Consider the following 10,662-nt stretch of genomic DNA (forward strand, 5'->3'; position numbering starts at 1 on the left):
GCACCCAGCGCGCACCCACGGAGGCCCCGCTGCGCTTCCCCAAACGGCGCACACGGCGAACGGGATACGGGGCGCCCCGGAGGAACGCTTGGCGCCCCCGCCCCGCCCCGCCCCGCTCCGCGGCTGGGACCCCAAAGGCGGCTCGCCCTCGGTGCCCTGCCCCGGCCCAGCAATCCCCCCGGCCCGGATCCTCGCTCCTAATCCCTGGTCTCTACCTGACCTCCTGCGGAGTGGCGTGGCGCGCACCCCCACCCCCGGGGCGCAGCCCCCCCGAGACCCCAGCCTGGTTAGGCACACCTGCCACCGCCGCCATCCTCCCGACGCCCCCCACTCACCCACCCAGAGCGCCCGGCCCGACTGGGGCTGCACCTGTCCGGGGGGAAGCCTGCAGCCCGCGGATTCGGGGCAGGGATGGGGCGGGATGCGGCGAGCACGTCTCCTCCGCCCCCTCCCCGGGCTGGCTGAAGTGGAACTTGGTTTCTGGGCTTCCCCGAGATCGTCCTGGGATCCCTCCCCCATGCCCTCCGCGCCCCGGACCGGAGCGCGCGGGAGGGAGCGCGCGTGCGGTCTCCAGGTCCCGGGGGCGCGGCGGCGGGGCGCGCGGAGGGCGCGGGGGCGCGGGGGTGCGGGGGCGCGGGGGTGCGGGCCCCTACCTTCCAGCAGCCGCAGCAGCCGCAGCAGCCGCCGACCCCGCGCCAAGTCCCGCCGGCGGCCGCGGGGGAAACTTTCCCGGGCGGAGAGGCGCGCTCACAACTTGCTCGGCGCCCGCTGCCTTCCCGGCGGCGGCGGCGGCGGCGTGTCGGGGACCGGCTGGGCGGGCTCGGGGCCGGGGCCGGGGCCGGGGCCGGGGCTCGGGCGGCCTCGCGCGGCTCCGCTGTGGATCGCTCGGCGCTGCGTCCGCCCGCAGCCTGGAGCCCCCGCGACGCCGGCGGCAGCTGCAGCCGCCCGCCCGCCCGCCGGCCCCACCTCCCAGCGCCCGCTCCGTCCCTCCCTCCCCCGCGCTCCCTCCCCTCCCCAAACCTCCTCCCCGCGCGTCTCCAGTCGCCGCCACCGCCGCCGCCGAGAAGGCACGTCTGCCCCGGCGGCCGCCGCTGCCTCCCGCCCGCCCCGGGCGCCGCCTGCGGTGCAGCCTGCGCCCCTTGCTCCGGGGCCCCGGGGCCGCCGCCCTCGGGCCTACCCCTGCCCCTGCCCCTGCCCCTGCCCCTGTCCCTGCGCCTGCCCCTGCCCCTGCCCCTGCGCCTGCCCCTGCCCCTGCCCCTGTCCCTGCGCCTGCGCCTGCCCCTGCGCCTGCCCCTGCGTCTGCCCCTGCCCCTGCCCCTGCCCCTGCCCCTGCGCCTGCCCCTGCGCCTGCCCCTGCGCCTGCCCCTGCCCCTGCCCCTGCCCTGCCCTGCCCTGCCCCTGCCCCTGCCCCTGCCCTGCCCCTGCGCCTGCCCTGCCCCTGCCCTGCCCTGCCCTGCCCCTGCGCCTGCCCCTGCCCCTGCGCCTGCCCTGCCCCTGCGCCTGCGCCTGCCCCTGCCCCTGCGCCTGCCCCTGCCCGCGGGCCCTCGCTTCGTCCGAATCCGGGAGATGGGCCGCGCGCGCGGGGACACTGGCACGCTCGATCCGAGCATTTATTCCGGGGAAACTTTCACGCTGCCCCCGCCCCCACCGCCGCCCGCGCCCCTGCGGCCCGGGCTACCTGCTGAAGGCCGAGGGCTGCGGATCGTGGAGGCCGCGGCCCCGGGAGGGGGGCGGGGTGACCCCAGACCAGATGCAAACGAGGCCCCGCGCTGGTCTCCCATCTCACGACTTATCGTTTCATCTTTGTTCCGCTGCCACAGCCGCACACCCCTCCCCAGCCCCTGACACATGACTTCACTGAGACACTTAACCTCTGAACCTCCTCACTGGAGCCGCTCCCTACCCCTCCTGCGGTGGACGGAAGGGGCGAGCCGGCGGATCCAGGGGGATGGCCCGAGTGAGAGTGCCTGCTGGGCCCGCAGGAGGGGGGCTCTGACGCCCACTCCTCTTCCCTGCGGAGCTCCTTCCGGGATCCCACTGAGGCTTCCCACCCAGTGCCTGATGGCCCCGGACCTTCAAGCACACGGGAGCCCTGCAGGTGGCCCTTTGGGGCCTACTGATTTCCCACGAAGGAGTGAGAGACTGTTAGGCTTGGAACCTATTCCAGTCTTGGGCATGCATGTTGGTAATATCGGGCCCCAGGGCAGCGTTTTTCCAGGGGCAGGAAATCGCTGCCTTTCCTTACCCATGTTCCAGGAAAAGGATACATCCCTCTAAGGACTTGGAGGATGTCTGGTCCTTTCAACCAGTTCAGGGAGTCCCGGGGCACACACGGAGGAGAGGTTAATACAGCAGAGGTGTGACTGGGGGCGGGGTGGGAGGGGGGTGGTGGTAAACCTGGTCCACGTTTCCAAATGCACCCAGAGTGAGCAATGCTCGACTCAAGGGAAGAAAATCTCTGAGAGCGCAACTTCTGAAAAACAAGCACAGGAAAACTCTAAAAGGATTCAGCCTCCGCGTTCACCCCTTCGCCTGCCAAAGCAGGGTTGGGGGAGGCTGACCCTTTGCGCTGAGAAACCCCACAGGCTCTGCATTTATGGAATGCTGTTGGAAGAGGCTGGCTGTGTGGGCCTCCTTGGACCAGAGGCGCCACATAAATTTAAAGAGCGGAGAGACTCAGCCCACAGTTAAGGGTGCTGGGGCCTGGGAGGTGAAGGCCGGAGGCAGCAGGGGCGATGGATGGAGTTTCCGAGGGTCTGGGGGATTGGCAGAAGCAGGCAGGAGGCAGTGGGGGAAGGGAACACGGGGAAGTGAAGACGGAGCAGGCCAGTTGGACGCCCCGGCCGGCCGCCCAGCTGGGAGGATGGATCCGGCTCCAAGTCGGAGTTTCCCAGACCCCAGCCATTCTCCTGCCTCCCTCGTGGAGAATCTGTGCACAAGATCGGGCTGCTGGCTTAATAGCGTTCTTTAAATCAACTCTTGTTTTGTTATTATTTTATTTTATTTTTTTACTTAAATGTGCTTGTTTTTACAAAGAAATGTTATATCATTACCATAAATGGAAAACCGGCGGCCCATTACTATAAATAGAAGATCCCATAAAAATAAATACAATGAAAATAAAACAGTGTTATTAAATTCTAACAATGTATATTTAACCACAATAAAAAAAAAATTCCAGCAAAAGGAAGGTGCTTGGCCCAAGGCCTCCCCCCCACCCTCTTGTAAAGGGGGATTAACAAGGGCCAGAAAGGTGTTAAAGACACATTAGCAACAAACTGAGACTTCCAGTTGTGATCAGAAGGGTTGAAAGAGAAAGAAAAGGAACACCCCCACCTCCAGTTCCCCACAAGCCAGCAGGGAGGCTAAAGGCCCATGGATGAACCCCTAAATCTCCCTGAAGACCTCTGATGCCCTAGGAAACACAATTCTAAGTGTAGAGGCTGAAAGTACTTGTTGGCCAAAGTGGAGAACCCCAAAGCTGGGTCCTGGACAGGAGGAGGTGATCCTGGTTGCAGGAAGCAGGCCTCCCTCTCACAGGGTGACCCTGGGGCAGTGGTTCCCTTCTCTGGCCTCAGCAAGGGCTTTGGACAAATGGTCTCTGGGATCTTGTGTGCTATTCCATAAAAGCAAGACAGGAACCCGGTGGTGGCTTATCAGGAAATTGAGAAGGAGAGGGTTTCACTGGGAAGGGGTGTGGGGAGGCGGAGGCTTAGAAAGGAGAGAACATTGAGGGAGGGAGGGAAGAGGGTCAGCATTCCTCGGGAGGGAGTGAACAGGGTATTAAGGCCACTGTGGACTGACTGGAGTCTAAGGGGCTGCAAATCCAGAGGTGGCCCCTCCCAGAAGGTTCCAGATTCCCCATTTACCCATTTTGGAAGGAGCCTTCTAGAGAATCCATTGTAATCCAACCACGTCATTTTACAGATGGGAAAACTGAGAAAGATCCACGGACTAGATCCTAGTTCATGGTGGGAGAGCTGGGTGTCAAACTGAGGCTCTTTCGACTCCACCCCCCACCAAACCCATGTTTGGGGTTGGAGTCCCCTGTGTTTGGGGTTCTAGTAGAAATGATCCTTTTGAAAATATTCACCTTCCCCCCTCTCCCCCCGCCAAGGGCTCTTAGACTTTATTTTTCTCTAACATCTGGAAAAAACAATGAAGTGGCCTGAAAGCCCCAAACTCGATGGCCAGTGGCCAGTGCTGGGCAGCCCGTGTCACTGGACACGGGACACCTGGAGTGACTGTCCGCACACCGACACCCTGGGGACACTACTGCAGAGCAAACAGCCCCAAACCAGGAGTCCACGGGCCCAGGGTGCAGTCCTGGCCATCTTGACAATTCCCTTCCCTCTATAGGCCTCCATGTTCCCATCTGTAAAATGACACATTTGGGTGCTATCAGTGGGTTTCTAGTTGGGCTGGCAGTTCTGTCCCTAGGTGCCTAAGGATTGTGGGAGGGAGGGGGAGTCTCCCTTCCTTCCAGCTTTCACAATAAGCAATTCCTTTTTCATCTGTTGTGTACAATACTGTCAAGTTCACTTACAAAGAATTTGAAATCTCTAGAAGGGACGACCTCTGGCTCCTGACCTTTAGAAATTGAGGGCTGATTAGACTGTGAGCTTCTCAAGGACAGGGGCCCTGCCTTGCTCATCTTTGGGCCTCCAGGACTCTTTAGAGTCGGCCCTCTGAGGGATGTTGGATGCCACTTCCTAACTGTGCCACCTTGGGCCAGCCACTTAAACTTTCTGAGCCTCCGCTGATGCATTTTTAAAATGGAATTGTAACCACGTCTCTGACATTGGGTGGCTGTGAGTCTCTCCTTGGTAAGCTCTCAGCCCAGCCCCTGGCACAGAATAAGTGCTCAATGAAGGGCAGACTCAAGTGTGAATGGACGAATGGAGGATGCTAGAAGGGCCAGGTCCTTTCCCCAGGAGGCATCTCGACCTTACAACCTAGCTTTTCTGAGCAGTCTGCATATTAAATATTTAATCATTGCCTCCCTGGAATTTTTTTTCTGCATTGTTTCTTTTTATGTGTAATTTGTAATCATTTCCCAAAAAAAATAACAGTTCATTAAATGTACAACTGAGTGTGATTGAATCTGTTTATCTTTGTGATGATTTTCATAGAATAAATTTGAAAATCCTAGGAATGTCCTTTGGGGGTTTGCAGAATATGGTCTTGATCCTCTAGGGCCTGGACCAGTGGTAGGACCCTCCCGTTTTCCCTCTTTGTTTCCCTCCAGCCAGCTGCCTGCAGGCCATTCTCAGCCTCTCAGAGTGTCCTCAGCACCAGGTCCAAGGACTTGCCTGCCAAGGTCCTCCTTCACCCCCAGAAATGCGCTGGTTGCAAGCTAGAAGAAAGGGGTGGTGCTCTGTCCCTCCCCCAGCCTCTGCAGGAAAAGAGGAGATACTGGATGGCTATGCTGGGAAGGGCCTCAGGTAGAACTTCCTGGGTGCTTTGTAGAGGCTTTCCAGAAAGCAGCTCTCCGGAATAGATCCTACTAGATAGGGAGACTGCTGGACCCTCATCACCACCTTCATTTTTTTAATTAACTGCTAGTAATAATACAATACTAATAACTACCATCAGGGAGTGCTTTCTAGGGTAGAAGCTCAGGTAGTGAGGGCAGATAAACCCAGGTCCTTTATCCACCAGCTGTGTGGCTTCGGGCAAGGCACTTTGCCTCTCTGTACTTTATTTATTTATTTTTAAGTTTGTTTTTTTTAAGATTTTACTTATTTATTCACGTCTCACGAGAGAGAGAGAGAGAGAGAGAGAGAGAGAGAGAGAGGCAGAGACACACAGGCAGAGGGAGAAGCAGGCTCCATGCCAGGAGCCTGACACAGGACCCGATCCCGGGACTCCAGGATCATGCCCTGGGCCAAAGGCAGGCGCCAAACCGCGGAGCCACCCAGGGATCCCTCCCTGTGCTTTAGACTCCTAATCTTTAACATAAGGAACGTGTGCCATGCCAGGCACTGTGAAGGGGCTTTTCAAACGTAGGCTCTCTTACGCCTTCTAACAACTCCATTAGGTAGGGGTGGCCAGGGAGCCTTGTTTCACAGAGCTGGAAATCAGAGACCCACCCAAGATCACCCAGCAAATAAAAAAGGGAAGTTCAAATCTTTCTCTTTTCACTTCCATGAGAGCAGGAGAGAGCAGTGGGCAGGGGGAAGGTCAGAAGATTTGGGGCCAGCCTGATGTTGAACTTTCTAGCTGTTGGCTTTGGCCAAGCACCCAACTCTTCTGAGCCTCCCTCCTCTTTCTCTTCTCAGAGGGTGATAGCACCTCCCCGACGGGGCAGTTATAAACACCAAAGGAGGTGACATCTGCAAGGGACTTTGGTAACCAGAAAGCACATAACAAATGTAAGTTGTTGTTTTTTTTTAAATCACCTTTATCATCCATGTAGAACTGCTGAGATTACAGGTTTAGAACTCAGGGTCCCCCTGGTACAATTCAGTCGTGCAATAAATATTTGCGAAGGTACCATGTTTGTGAACTGCCTCCACACCTGGACACCCAAACCAGAGAAAGGAGAAGGTATGCGTGTGGTGCCTGTCCTCATTTGGATGACTGAGAGGGGAAACAGTCAACACAGCCAGCAAATTTTTTGATTTAAGACTCCTCTTGTGCCACAGTCCTCCCATTTTAATTTTTTTAAGGATTTTATTTATTTATTCGTGAGAAACGTACAGAGAGAGGTAGAGACACAGGCAGAGGGAGAAGCAGGCTCCCTGTGGGGAGCCCGATCCCAGGACCCCGGGATCACGACCTGAGCTGAAGGCAGGCACTCAACCACTGAGCCACCCAGGCATCCAGCCTTCCCATTTTACAGATGAAAATGTTGAGGTTAAGCTGGGGTTGGGCAGGGACCACTTATGCGAGGTCTGCCAGCAAGTTGACTTTAGAGTTTAGGGGAGTTTGAGTCTTGCTTCCCAAATCAGTGCTCTTCTGGCCCAACATCTTGCCTCATTTTCTGCGCTCCAAGCTTCAGTTGCTCAAGGATGTACCCTCTCCCCTCTGTGAAATATGAATGCCTACATCTCTGCCTCCCAACCCAGAGCCTCTTGTGTCCGCCCCGTCCACGCTCCCGTGCAAACAACTCCCAAAGAGGAAGAATGGGAAGGCAAATTACATCCAGGAGTTGCCCAGAAAACCCTAGGACAGGTGACCATGGCCAAGGCTCTTCTGCCCATGAGCAGTGGATGCCTCGTCTAGGTACCTACATCCAGGCCTGGAAGTAAGGGTGGGCTAATTTCAGGCTCATCGCAGGTCTCAGGCTCTGGGATAGAGGAGCCCTGGGCTGAAATCTCAGCCCACCGAGACACTGGGTGAGTCACTTAGCCTCGCTGAGGCTCAGCTTCAGCCTCTCCAAAATGGAGATAGTATAGGCCTCTACGGGATGGGGAAGGATTGGGATTGAGATAACACATGGAAAGTGCTCACAGAGGACACATGGCGAGTATGGAAGACTATTGTACCTATTTTCCCTGCAGACCAAGTGTCACCGATGCATGAAGATTTGAGAGCCTACAGTGTGCTTCAGGGGGAGGCAAAGCTGCAAAGGACACTAGCCAAGAACTTTTCTGAGCTCTTTCTAGATCCCCAGCACTTTGCTAAACACTATACCTGTATTAATTCCTCCCAACAATCCTATGAGGAAGCACCCATCATTTTCCTTGTTTACAGAGGGGAAAACTGAGGCTGGGAGAGATTGTTACCTGTCCCTGATTGCTCACTTGGATGAGTGCGGAGCTGGAATTTGAACCCAGGCAGTCATATTCCAGAGTCCATGATTCTGGATCCTGACTTACACTACTTCGTGTCCATTATCCCTCTGTTCGTCCAAATAACCTTGAGGTTATTAGTATCATCCCCATTTTACAGATGAGCAAAGAGAAGAAGTGAGGTTCAGACAGGTGGAGTGACTCATCACACAGAGCAAGGGCAGAACTAGAAAGATCCACAGTAATGGCTGTGACTTTTGAGACAAAGGACTTTTGAGACTAGGCTATGGGTTCCCTTCAAGCAGGAAGAGCTGGCTGCCTGTTCTGGAGCTAAGTGACCTCAAAGAAGTCATGCTGGCATGGCTCTTAGGCCACTGGGATGTGTGCTGGGCACGGTGACAGGAAGGCCAGTCCCCCTCTTGGTCATTGATTTTGATTTTTGCCCATTCCGTGTTCTGGGGCACCAGTCAGTAGCAGAGAGCAGAGCTGAGGACCCTGGATCCATGCCCGGCTGCGTCCCAGCTCAGTTTGAGGACAGATCTGCGCCCGGCTGCCACAGGGACAGGCCTACTGCTCCCTTGCTGCCTCCAACCTTCTCTCCCTCCTCCCGCCCCCTCCTCCCCTCCGCTATGGGTTGAGTTGTGTTCCCCCAAAAGATATTGTCGCCCTAATGCCCACCACCTGTGGACGGAGCTCATTTGGAGAGAGTATCTCTGCAGGTGATCGAGGTAATGTGAGTTCATGAGGGTGAGCCTAATCCAATACGACTGGTGTCCCCATAAAAAAGAAAAAGAAGGTGGTAGGTAGGAAGAGTTTGCACCAGGAGGTGGACCAGAAGAAAGATAGGATAAAGACACAAAGGTGTCCTGACGGAGACCAACACTGACTGGCTGTGGCTGCAAGCCCAGGATTGCTGGCCCCCAGCAGAAGCTACAGGAAGACCCACCCAGAATGTCCAGAGAAAGTGGCCCCGTTGACACTTTGACATCAGACTTCCAGCCTCCAGCATGCGGACAGTGACTTTCTGTTCTTGAAGCCACCTGGCTTGTGGCACTTTGTTACGGCGGCCCCAGGAAACACACAGCCCACCCCCCCCCCCCGCACTCTGTCTTGGACTCCATGTTCCAAACACACAGATCAAGGTGACCAGGCTCAAAACTAAAGACCCTGCCTATGTCGAGGTCTCACTGAGGACTGCGCTGTGTGCCCACCGTCCCCTGAATGGATGCACACAAGCATAGGACACCAGAGGCATCTCCCTCCTCCTTAGAAATGGGCTCCTTGTTTACCTAATACTACAGAGCCCCTACCGCGTGCCAGATGTACTTTTAAGTCCTTTCCGAATATGTCCTGTCATTATCCCCATTTCACCGAAGGGAACACTGAGGACAGAATGGCTAAGAACTTGACACGTGTTGCACAGCTAAGTGGCAGAGCTGGGAGTCAAACTTGGGCAATCAGCCTCCAGGACCTGAGCTCTTCACCGCTTTCTCTCGCTGCCTCTGAGTATCCTGTTACACCTGCCACCTGCTCCGTTAAATGGGAACTTACACTTGCAGGAAGAAAATCACGCTCCCTTACCTGCACGAGGATCTAAGTTCTTTCTCATCACGGAGCTCAGGGGACCTTGACATCGGAAGGAACCGTGCTGGTTGGCTAGTCCTCCACTTGAGTGTGTGCTCGTGTGTGTACGTGTCCATGTGTGTGCATAAGGTACATGCCTTATGTACTTTATGTATGTGTGTGTGTGTCTACAACTTGTGTGTGTACATGCCTGCACGCGTGTGTATATGTGTAAATGGAATGACGTATGTCTGTGCGTGTGAGAGAGAGACAGTCGGGGGGAGATGTCCTTGCTTGTGTGCATGTGTGTGTGTGTCAAGGCACATGTCTACACTTGTGTGTGAGAGAGAGTCAGAGGACATGTTGGTGCTTGTGTTTCTGTGTGTGTGCATACAAGAGGGCTGGTATGTATCCACACCGCTTAATGGCATCTCTCTCTCTCTTTTTCTTTTTTTTCAGAGTGAGTCTGATTCACTTACACAGATGAATGTTCACATCTTGACAGACTCATTTAATGGGAACAGCTAGCTCATGTGCCAATATGTGAACTGACCCTCAAGACCCTTCTGCCGAAAAAATACGGACTGTCTCTTGTTCTTGAGTTAACAAGCACCGCACAAGGATCCCTTGTTTTTCACAGCGATGCCTGCTGGCCCCGGCCAGCGTTCTGACAAAAGGGGACGTGTGAGAGCTTGGGAAGGAAGACAGGGAAGAAGGACCCCCCAGAGGAGAGAGTACCGCGCAGTTTATCAAAAGTGATTTTACCCACCGACTGTCTGCGGACGAGGAGGCCCTCAGATCGCAGCGGGGAAGTGGCAGCCAAGTTCGTGCGCTGATTTACAGCAGATCTAGGGCCAAGGCCCGTTTGTCCAGCTGTCCAGGTCTCACCTTCTAGTTTTTCCTTCTTCCCAGGTGTCCGCCGTCTCTGCCACCGCCTGCCTGATTCCTTGCTTTTTATTCCAAATATGTAAGCCTCTAATAAACCTAGAGACAGGCTTATGCCTGATTTATCCCCAGTTACAGAGAAGCCAGAGCCAATTATAAGGTGGATAAAAGGCCCCATGTGCAGTTTTTAGAACTGCTTCCCCAGCATAAACAGCTTAACTCCGTAAAGCTCCCCCAGAATGTTTGCTTAGTGGCTCCATTTTTTTTTTTTTTTTTTAAGAAGCTGACCTTTGCTACAAGACCTTGAGCCCATTCAGATTGCAACATAGCAGGTCACGGCAGCTCACCACCGTGTGTGCACAAACCAGCCACTTTGGGACAGCTTTGTCCAGTGTTTAATTCACAGAACCTGGCCCCTGGTCGGGCCTCAATAAATACTAGTAAATGAAGGAATGAATCAAATAATCAATAAATATTA

At 55.5% G+C, this 10,662-nt stretch overlaps 1 protein-coding gene across 4 annotated transcripts in view; it reads right to left on the bottom strand.

Moving 5' to 3' along the window:
* The window catches only part of TSPAN18 (tetraspanin 18), a 194,196-nt gene extending 183,827 nt beyond the window's left edge, over window positions 1-10,369 (bottom strand). Inside the window, exon 1 of one of the 4 annotated variants that reach the window (XM_055310724.1) lies at window positions 10,069-10,369. The gene's annotated coding sequence lies outside the window, so the exon portion shown is untranslated. Of the gene's footprint in view, window positions 1-369; window positions 389-653; window positions 888-1,678; window positions 1,700-10,068 lie in introns of those variants that run through there. The other 3 variants (XM_055310733.1, XM_055310715.1, XM_055310741.1) reach the window with 3 other exon arrangements.
* Window positions 10,370-10,662: the final 293 nt, after the last annotated feature.

Source organism: Nyctereutes procyonoides, unplaced genomic scaffold (genome assembly GCF_905146905.1).
Source record: "Nyctereutes procyonoides isolate TBG_1078 unplaced genomic scaffold, NYPRO_anot_genome, whole genome shotgun sequence".
NCBI classification, from domain to species: Eukaryota; Metazoa; Chordata; class Mammalia; order Carnivora; family Canidae; genus Nyctereutes; species Nyctereutes procyonoides.